At 39.3% G+C, this 11463-nt stretch overlaps 1 long non-coding RNA gene across 1 annotated transcript; it reads right to left on the reverse strand.

Annotated features, from left to right (window-relative positions):
* Window positions 1–301: 301 nt before the first annotated feature.
* LOC122676628 lies at window positions 302–7871 on the reverse strand. The gene is made up of 3 exons (XR_006335622.1): window positions 7754–7871; window positions 2839–2957; window positions 302–580 (listed from the first exon to the last, which is right to left on the reverse strand). It is a non-coding gene; the product is annotated as an uncharacterized LOC122676628 (long non-coding RNA).
* Between the last annotated feature and the right edge of the window lie 3592 nt (window positions 7872–11463).

Genomic DNA, 11463 nt, shown 5'->3' on the forward strand with positions numbered 1-11463 from the left:
TTATGACCTGGTGGCTCAGATGGTAAAGAATTCACCTGCAATGCAGGAGACATGGGTTCAGTTCCTGGGTCAGGAAGATCCCATGGAGGAGGGTATGGCAACCCACTCCAGTATTCTTGCCTGGAGAATACCATGGACAGAGGAGGCTAGTGTACTACAGGCCATGGGGTTGCAGAGAGCTGGACATGACTAACATTTTCACTTTCTTTCTAACTAACATTTTCACTTATAACTATCATTATAACAAATGATAATAAAATTTTGAAATTTTTAGGGTTAACATTGTTGTACCACAGAAACCAATACAACATTATAAAGCAATTATCTTCCAATTAAAAAAGCAGATTAAAAAATTTTTAAAACATGCTAAAATTTTTTTGAAATTTTAAATATTTTTCCTTATTATAAATTTCAAGAATATTTTGATGAGTGATACCCTTCTTTTATTATATGTTTCTTTTAAAATTTGTCCTTTTTGATAAAAGTTCATTGAGAGATGAAGAGTAGCCACTGATTGGTGAATTTCTCTCAGCTCTTTCCTTCTTCTGCATCTTACTGTTGCATCTTTAGGAGTGAGAACCTAGGACAAAGGACACAGAAAGCACTTTAAAAAAAAAAAAAAAAAAGGCAGGACCTATCTTTCAGAAAACCCGGTTTCCCCAAATCATCAAAGAATGTCTGATGTCCATACATGCTAAAAGGCTCAAAAGGAGTCTGAAATGGACCCTCTCTTTTCCCTTGAACCAAAGCCGTAATTTGGTGTGTCCCATAATCTGGTTAGAAAAGTTGAAAGCACACATTCAAATATTACTTCTTTTTTTTAACAACTTTATTGAACTATAATTCATGTATCCTACAATTTAATCATTTAAAGTATACAATTTTAGCATATTCACAGATATGTGCAGATGTCATTGCCATCAATTTTAGAACCCTTTCATCACCTTAGAAAGAAACTGCATACCCTTTAACTTTCATTCCCCTAGACCTCTAAACTCTTCACCAGCTCTAGACAACCACTAATGTATTTTTTCCTCTATAGATTTTCCTATCCTGTGCTTTCATATGAACAGAATCATACAATATGGTCTTTTGTGATTGGCTTATTTCACACAGCATAATCTTTTCAAGGTTTGTCCATGTTGTAACACGTATCTGTACTTCATCCTTTTTATGGCCAATAATATTCCATTGACTGATTGTCAGTTGATGGACGTTTGAATTCTTTCCCTCTTTTCTCTATTATGAATAGTGTTACTATAAATAGTCATATACAACTTCTTGTATGCATATAGGTTTTCATTTCTCTTGTGTATATACCTAAGTGGAATTGTTGGGTCATATGGTAAATGTATGTTTAGTCATTTGAGTAACTGCCAGACTGTTTTCCAAAGCAACTGAACAATTCACATTCCTTCCAGCAGTACAGTAAGGTTTTACAAAGACATGTGAAGTAAAATGAATTGCTAGGAAGTTCTTCCTTATACTGAGTAAGATCTGCCCCCCTGATCCTCCCCTTTGGTCCCAGTCCTGCCCTGCCCAGCACCACCAAGTAGGAATATGAGTTCCTCTCTCTTCTAAAGTTCAGTCCCTCTGCTATGCATAGTGATCAAACCTCACTCTCCGTTCCCTGAGCTTTCTCTTCTTCTTATGGATAAATTCTTCAAGGTCCCTAAATACTCTTCATATGTACCCACATCAACTAAAAAAAAAAAAAAGCACAACCTAAAAGTTGAGAATTATGTCTGATTTTTTTTTTTTTTCAGGGTACTTAGCTGAGAACTTAAGCCCAGAAAGCAGCCTCTCAGACAGCTCTGAGGGACAGCTCTGAAGAGGGCCCGGATGTGTAAGGAGTTTTTACAACAAAAAATGAGGTAGTTGGAGCATCAAAATAGCACTGTTAATTAAAGAAAACCAGACATTGCAGGTTAATGAATTTAGAGCTTTTTTCGCTTCCTATGTATGGGAAGATGCAAGAGTCTGCAGTCATTGAAATCATTCCTTTGATATTCACCTTAGCTGTCTAGGACCAGTATCCTGCTTTTCTTCATCCTGAATCCCCTCAGGGAGCACAGTTGGGGGCAACTGCAGTGGCTGATGACTTGATGGCTCCAACATCTTTTTTGACTGATAAATGGCAGGTGACATTTTTCATCCACACCCATTTCCTTTTTCTTATTTTACTTTCCCGAATACAAGCTCCCTTAGGACAGAGACTTTATCTACCCTATTTAACACTTCACCATTTTGTCCCCAGCACCAAGAAAAAAAAAAGATGGCCCAGAGAGTGCAATAAATATTTGTTGAATAAATACGTTGAATAATTGAGTCCCAGTTGCTCTCCGAGAGATGTACTATTTGTATCCAGAATTGTATAATGTACTGCAGGGGAGGTTGACTGGTGTTGAGCACGATGAGCTCACTTCTCCCATTGCAGAAGCTTCAAAAACTAATTTCATAACCTAATGCCTCTGTATATACAACTCCAAACTAGAAGCGAGAGACTTCTTTGCTCTGAAGTGCTCTAAGAAAATCATTGCAAGAGAGTTTTGTACATAAGCATACAGACTGATAACAACCAGACTGATATGAAACCCTTCATCATTTATGTTACAAGTATCATGCACACTTTTCCAAGTATACTGTGGTTACTAAAAATAAATACCCCTCTGGCTTAAAGAATTTTAGGAGATTCTAAGGTCAAGATATCTAGCTAAACAACATGGGAGCTAAGGCAATTGACATCTCAAGTCAGTCTCTGAAAACGGACATTGTGAGGAAACCTTGTATGGGAAAGAGAAAGTGACAGTATTCTATAAAACTCCACTCAGATTTTACCTCTATAAATATAGCAGTAGGCAATGAGTGCAAGGCTTTCAAAATGCCTTCTGAGTTGTAATCCTTTATTGGTGAATTGAATTCTCTCTTTAAACCTCAATGACCAGCGGGAATGAGCTCTGCAAGAGAAATGTAGGATGTATTAATAAGAAGTTCAGATCAGAGAGAAAGAAACTAAAATAAAAGCCCAATCTTGCCAACTCTGAAAACTGGTAGGAAGAAACAATGCCCAAGAAGAGATGTGTATACTTCCATATCCATACAATCCTCCTCCCCTGTCCCACCCATCCTGGGGTCACAGCCCAAGGGGGGATGATAATTAAAAACTTAGTTATAGGGGAACTTAGGAACCCTGCTACTAGTGCCTGCCCACTTTGACAGGCTCCAGATCTCTAAGACATTCCTAGACTTTGGGACCAAGCCAAGCCCCCATAGTGCAGGAGAAACAGTCCTGGGAGGAGGCCAGACAGATGAACCAGAGGCTGAAATGAGACTGTTTAAAGCAGGGGAGACTGATATCTTGTTAATTGGCAACTCAAAGCATCCAAGAGAGAGGGGACTCATAAAGAAGACTCAGATCAATTATAGAGTATAAAGACACTGCATTTTCCCAGCATGGTTGTGTATGGCTTGAGTAAATGTGTGACCCCACTCTTAATCTATGTAAGGTATGGTGGATGGGAAAATCATGTCAGAGGGGGGAGAAATCAGCCAGTCGCTTCAGCTGAAACCTTTTACTTGGAGACTAGAGTCCTGGGAGTTCTCCCTAAACTGTAGTATGCTCCTCAGCATCTTGGTGCTGAGGTCTTTGTCCCCGTGACAGTATTAATCCAACAGGTCAGATCAATGCCCAGATCTGTCGAGATCCTAAATGTCAACTGGATGGGTGAGGAAGCAGCATTCTGGGACAAGACAGTGCAAATTGACACTGGGGAGCCTTCTGTGAAGCCGGCCGGGGCTCTGCGGCTGTGTGCCTCCAGGGATGCTTTGGACAAATGTGGCTTTCAGAAATGCTCCTTAGGGCTACACTATGAGTGTGAAGCCACACTCAGAGTTTGGTGTTAAGTGTGTGCCTGTAATTTTGAAAGGGTACTCAGCTTTCTGGCTAGACAGTTTTCATCATTCTTTCCAGTTTTTACAAGACTGTGTGTGTTGGTACTGATTAAATAGCCACTGGACTAAAAGCCTAAGAGGAAAGTACATATTATAACTCTTTGCTTTGGAAAAATAATTTCCACTATCAGTTCATTTCCATCAATTTCATTAATTCATTTAAGCCACCTCATCCAGATGATTTCCCATGTGCTACTGAAGCGGAAGTGGGAGTGATTTCAAATCTCTGCTAGTCCTTCATATTCCTGCGCTAAAAGGTGGGGCCTGAGGGCTATGGACTTAATTCCATTGTCACAGCTCTTGCTCGGGATTCACGAGTTTATTGCGTGACTAAGTTTATTGCGTACGGAAAGAGGAAAAACCAGCATTCACCCCTTCAAGCTGCCTGTTGCCATCACGTGGTGTGGTGCCTGACCCAGCTGTATGTCACACAAAGTTACCCACAGGGAAACAGGTGAAGATTTTCCGTATGCTACTAGATTTGGTGACTATTCTCAATCCAGATAAAAAGGGCAGTGGGAATGCACAGTAAAATAAAGTACATGATCCTGTTTCTTGACAAACTGATACCCAAAGCAGGTTTCTTAGATATACTAATTTTAACAAATCCATCTTTGGAAATTTTTTATTTACAGAACTCATTGCTGCCTCCTTTTAATGTAATGAGATTTCATAATGAAGTCCAAATACAATCTGGTAGAGGAAGATGGCATGTTAACACTGATTCTAATAAGCTTGCCTAAAATCAATAATGTTGTTAGGTTCCCTGAAACTCGCCTGCATTGGCTCAGAGAACCATGTTCTGCCTAGACCACAGTATTAGCAGTTTATGTTATACTGAGTAGATTTCCTCCACAGGGGGGGAAAAGATAGAAATTTAAAGAAATTAAGAAATGTTATCAAATGTGTCTTTAGGTTTTAAGTGACCACAGATTTGTTTGCTTCTCTCTTTTAATCAGTTCTTGGTTTCTGTGAAAATAGTCTGAAAGCATCATGTTAGTGCTCATTTCTCCATGCCTACTTCTTCTCCATTTATTTTGTTTCCTCCTCTCTTGCTTTCAAGGTATCACATGAGTAGGTGACTGCTTACAAGTGTATTTTGAGGAGGATGCCCAAGAGAGCCCTGAATCAAGAAACCACTGTTGATGTCTCATAACTAAGCAATAGAGACATTCTTTAGACATTCAGACATTGCCTGTTTATAATACAAACACCCATGTCAGAATTAGTGGGATTTAAAATGGAACGGGTTAGTTTTTTTCAATTCAAGTGCGGTTGATCTGCAATATTGTGTCAGTTTAGGGTGTCCAGCATAGTGATTCAATACTTTTGTTGATTAAACTCCATTATAGGTTATTTTAATGCGATGGCTATAATTCCCTGTGCTATACAGTATATTCCTGGTGTTTATTTTATGTATAGTAGCTTGTACCTGTTAATCCCATACCCCTAATTTGTCCCTCCCCACTTCCCTGGGCTCATGGTAACTAGTTCACTTCCTACATCTGTAGGTCCGTCTCTGTTTTGCATAATTTTTTAGATTCCACATATAAGTGATAAAATATTTGTCTTTCTCTGACTGGCTTATTTCACTTAGCACAATATTCTCTGGGTCCATCCACATTGCTGCAATGGCAGTATATTCCATTGTCTATCAATACCACATCTTCTTAATTCAATTGTCTGTTTATAGGCACTTGGGTCACTTCCATGCCTTGGCTATTGTAAATAGTGTTGTTATGTACACTGGAGTACACGTATCTTTTTGATTTAGTACTTTCATTTTTCTCACATATACACCCAAGAGTGGAATTGCTGGATCACATGATATGGAGCAATAAAGTTTTGGTTGTAGAAAGTCAAGAGAGAGGAAAAAGACCCTGATGCTGGGAAAGATGGAGGTTAAGGGGAGTAAGGGGTGACAGAGGATGAGGTAGTTAGCTAGCATCACCAACTCAATGGACCTGCAACCTTTGCCTCTTAGTTAAATCTTCCTAAATAAAAGCATCCTCCTTCGGGCCTCAGCCTGACTCTCTGAATCCTTGTCCCACTGCACAGAGTTCACAGCCCTAAGCAATTGGCCCAGTTTTCCAGGCCTGAGGTTTGCCTCTAAGTCGATTCCATTCCAATCCCTCCAGGTGGTGCAGCTACAGATATCTGAGAAAACTCATGTTCATAAAATTTGAGTAGAGCTTCTCCATCAGAGATATTATTCTACTCCCCTGTGGCCAGTTCACCTGTCACAGGCCAGCTCACATCTTATGTCTGTTTATGTACTGAGCCTCCCAAGGAGCTTAATTATTTGATTCATATATAACACCTTAAAACCGTTAGCCGACACTTTACATGTGTTTCACGTTTCTGCAAATATATTGTAAGCTCCTTGACAAAAAGCACCTTTTACAAATTTTAGAGCAGGTAGGATGGAGTTCTAGTGGGGGTACTCAAAAGACATTGTAGATTGATTGGCTGATTAATTACAGAGATTGGGCCTAGCATCCTAGAGCCGCAGAATGAGTTCACTGAGTCTGATTATCTCCATCTATGTTAATATTAGCACAAATTAAACACATGAGAAAAGATATCTGGGTCCTGGACTTTTCTCACAGTTGAGTCTGGTTCAAATTCAATTAAACTTATCACAGAGAAAGGCCAGAGAGTGAGAGCAAAGCCAAATAGCCCAAGGGAACTTGGTTTTAATTTCATTTTTAAACCTAAAATCAAATCAACTGATGCTGAGTCCCTACTGTGTACAAAGAAGTTACACAAATAAACAGAAATCTGAGGGCTGCCTTCTCTTAAACCTTCCAGGGTAGACTTAGAGACAGAACAATGCGCACTATGTTCCCTATAGGCTCCTAGATCTTGGAATAAATTATTTAACTCTCTGAGTGCAAGGTTTTTATTTCTGTTTTTGTTTTATGATGTCCTTGAACCTGAGAGGCAGGAGCAAATGCAGCCATTCTACTTCCCTATGGAACTTGGGAATTAAGCTCCCACTGAGCTCAGAGGTAAAACGGTACCATTCAATGCAGCAGACTTGGCTATCTTTAAGAAACTGTGTTAGACTATGTGTTGTTTGACAATGTGAACTGCGACTGTTGGAGCTGTGGCAGCCATTTTATGACTATGAAGAGACAAGCTAAGCACAAATCCAGTGTGCTCTGAGGACAACAGAGCAAAAGACCAAGGCAAACATTCAATCCTTGAGAACATCATTCTGCCCTGGAGTCACTCTACACTGAAGCTCTTGTCATAAGAGCTAATATTGGGTTGGCCAAAAAGTTCATTCTGGTTGGAAAAACACAAATGAACTTTTTGACCAACCCAGTATTTCCCTTTGTGTTTAAGATGTTTTGATTTGACCAATTCCTGCCTGAATGTTAGCTCAGAGAGCAGAGGGAAAAAAATTTTCCTGTCTAGAGAATTTCCCCTCTTCGTTACTTAAAATATACATATATACAAATATGTATATAGAATTTTTAATGGGAAGGCTTCCCAGGTGGCGCAGTGGTAAAGAATTTGCCTGCCAACACAGGAGACAAGAGTTCAATTGCTGGGTTGGGAAGATACCCTGGAGAAGGAAATGGCAACCCACTCCAGCATTCTTGCCTGGAGAATTCCATGGACAGAGGAGCCAGGCAGGCTATAGTCCACGGGATTGCAAAGAGTCAGACATGACTGAGCACACACACACACACACACACACAACAATTATGTATTCTCAAAGGGATGGTATAAGAATCAGTGAAAGAAATATGCAAAAAAATACTATAGAAGTATTAATAATTTCCCTTATTACCTTCGTTCTCCCACTACCAGGCTTCCCTCCTCTGCTCTCTTCCCAGTAACACTCGTTGCCTCAGACCCGCCTGTTGTCAGAACCTCAGTGTTGGGAAAGGAGCAAAACAGTGCTTCCCTTCAAAACTGAGGCGGCAGGGGTGGAGACAGCGAAGGGCTGCCGGTTACACTGGCTAGTGAGGAATAAGCGAGTTAGCTGCTTCCTTCACCGACTTGGAATCCTGTCGCTCTTCACCCTGTTTATGTAACAGATGCTAAAAAGAAGAGAGATGCCGGCTTTGAAAGCAGAATCCTCTACTAACTCTGAAGTGAGAACGCTAATGAAAGCCAAAAATAACAAACTTCTCTTCTCTGTGAAAAGAAAGAGGTATTAAAAATGCAGGCAACCTGAAACAATTCATTCAAAATGGCATAAATCTCCCTCTAAAGTTTTACCATATTCTAGAATGTAACTTTATTTTTTTTGATGTGGATCATTTTAAAAGTCTTTATTGAGTTGGTTACAGCATTGTTCCTGTTTTATATTTTCTTTTTTTGTCTGCAAGGCATGTGGGATCTTAGTTCCTTGACCAGGGATAAAAACCATTTCTCTGCATTGGAATGCAAAGACTTAACCACTAGACTGCCAGGGAAGTCCTGTGGAATGTAACTTTTTTGACATTCAACCAGGCACAACTGTGATGAAAGACAAAATGGACGCTACCTATAAACTGGTGATAAGAAAATATGAATAACGAAATTCAAAACTCTAATTGATCAACCAGTTGTACATTCTGTATTTTAAGTGAAAGCCATAAAAGGTATAATTTTATAGCAAAATGTGTCATTTCAATTATGTGCAGTGTATATCACATTTTAAAAAATTACTGCACATATTCATAAGGTCTAGGTCTTCCCATCAAAAAAAAAAAAAAAAAGAGAGAGAGAGAGAAGCACAATGATCCAAAGTTAAACATATAGATATATAAAGGGATATAAAAATACACTGATTTAATTTAAAATGTCTTATAAAATTTCTTTTTAAGAAGAATACACATAGACTTGGGCTTCCCTGGTGGCTTATATGGTATAGAATCTACCTGCAATGAGGGATACCTGGGTTCAAACCCTTGGTCGGGAAGATCCCCTGGAGAAGGAAATGGCAACCCACTCCAGTATTCTTGCCTGGAAAATCGCCATGGACAGAGGAGCCTGGCAGGCTAGAGTCACGGGGTAGCAAAGAGTCGGACACGACTGAGCAACATAGACTTTGGCTCAGTGGTAAAGAAGCCACCTGCCGGTGCCGGAGACATGGGTTCAATCCCTGGGTCAGCAAGATCCCCTGGAGACAGAAATGGCCACCCACTCCAGTATTCTTGCCTGGAGAACTCTGGCAGGCTACAGTCCATGGGGTTGCAAAACAGTCAGACATGATTTAGGGACTAAACAACCACAATACATAGACTTTAGGTAATTATCATTCCATAATAATGCATTTACGTTGCTAAAGCACGAAAACAGGATAAGGAACTCTTTCTTGCCAGGTTTTTGAAGATATTTGCTATTGTTTTCTTTTTTTTTAAATGGGTAAATAAAGCTCTATTGCTTCTTCCTTTTACACATCTGGTCCAGGATGATGAAAAGGGCCAAATTGCTTTAGTTAAACTTCACAAATTATGTTTTGGTAAAATGTTGGAAATATCTGTCACTCTTCAGGGAATTCCTCAGTAACACTCAGCAGGCTGCCAAATTAATGCGATGTTTAAATATGTAATAAGATGGTTACATAAACAATATTAATGTCTAAACATGTAAGGAGATGGCTAATTAAAATTTCTAGAGTCTGTCTGTGAAATCAAGGTTTGTTGAACCTTGACAGTTTCCTCACTGAAAAGTTCCTACTGGGAAAGCAGAGCCATGATTCTTAAAAGTTCTAAAGTACCATTGCTCTCCACTCAAAGATTTGCAGTGTTTAGAATTGTTGCCCCTTTCCTTTGGAATCCTGCTTAAATGAATAGAATTGTTAGTTTGAGAAAAAGTCAAGAAAGTCCCTTTTATTTAGAAGTGTGAAAACATCTGTGTGTATTTCTTTTAACAGCCCAGTTCTTGACGTTGAGAGAGTATTCTGAACCAGGTATTGATATTTTAATTGAAGCTATAGAAGCTGGAAATGTCTAATGGGATAAATAAAAGATATGTCATGATAACAAGAACAAAAATAATAACTAGTTCTTCTCATTACTGCGGCTTGCGATGTATTGAAAATATGGTTATTCATCATGGGAAACACCACGACGTATTACTGGTGTGCACTAGTTACCAGTGCCCTCTGCTGGACAGAATGCGCATTTCAGGCACCACGAGGGAATATGGCTGAGCTAGTTAGGGATGGATCTATTGATGTATTTCCTCCATTTCAGATACTGCTGTTGTGGAACACTAAATGCACAGCATCACCCCAAAAAGAAAAATATCTTTCCAAACTGAAAATACAAAGACTCATACCTACTATGTGATTCTGTTCGGAATCATTGCTATAATGGTTTGCTATTAGCTTACTCTCTGATGAATTCCTTCTTTACTGATCTTTCCTGCTTTCTTTCTTCTCTTAAACAAATGATGTAATTAAATTCTTCACACATTTATTCCATGGTGACCCCTCCCTCTCATTTTCCCCCTTTCTACCTTAGCCTTATTACCTAAAATATTTCTTTCAAAAATCAAGTATTTCATATTCGTTTTAGTTGTAAAATGCATTAATATAGTGTCATTTCAAAAGTAGACAGTAGCCATGACATTGCTCACCTCAAAAGGCTCCAGTTTATCATAAATGATCAGTAGCAGAGAGTGGGAAATCAAAGTCAGAGAAACATGAAAGACCTCCTCTGGTGTCCAATCCTTTAAGGCCAGTTTGGACCAGCAGTCCAGCAGTAGGAAACCCAGCATGGAGGTGTGCTGGGGCTCGTGTGAACAGTTCCCCGTTATTCACACCCCCTGAGTTGGACTGCTGAATAGAAAGTTCAAACATATTTCCTCAACTCAAAGCAACACTAACCTGCAAACATAAATTGGCCCATTTGGGCTTCAAACTTGACCCAAATGGACAAAAAGGGGTTCACAAACTTCAGGGAACCTGATTCAACCTTTTAGTTTGTTAAGAAACCCAGAAGAGAGGGTCTTTATAGTGATCAAAGTCCTGAACATTACCTCGCCAATGGAAGTGCACTGTTAATAAAAGCCATTCCCCTAGATGTCAGGGGCACGAACCCACTGTGCCTCAGAAGTTCCCGAATGTTCTTGTATGGCCCAGCCTATTCGTCAGGCTCCATTTATACTCTCTCCAGTTAAACTCTGATAAGCAGAGTGCCAGTTACTTCAGTTAAACAAATAGCTCGCGCCAGAAATAAAGAAAGCCCGGTGATGTGTAGTGGAGATAAAGAAACTGAATATATGAAAAGTATTGTGTCATTAAACGATTTATAATAATAACTTTGAAAACTTACAGCAAGGACGCTAAAATATTTTACATTCGCCTTGTCCTTTTCCTGGATACACTTTAAAATATTTGAAAAATGACCTACAGTTCTGTGATATCTGCTAAATGGTCTCGTAATTGTCATCACCTTCAGTGTTGTTTGCCTTCTGTAAATAGTGAACACACCTGAAGCTTCTCAAACATCACTCACATTATTCCTGGGGATTTATTTCCCCTCTACATAGGAAGAAAAATTT

Source organism: Cervus elaphus, chromosome 20 (assembly GCF_910594005.1).
Source record: "Cervus elaphus chromosome 20, mCerEla1.1, whole genome shotgun sequence".
Classification (NCBI taxonomy): Eukaryota; Metazoa; Chordata; class Mammalia; order Artiodactyla; family Cervidae; genus Cervus; species Cervus elaphus.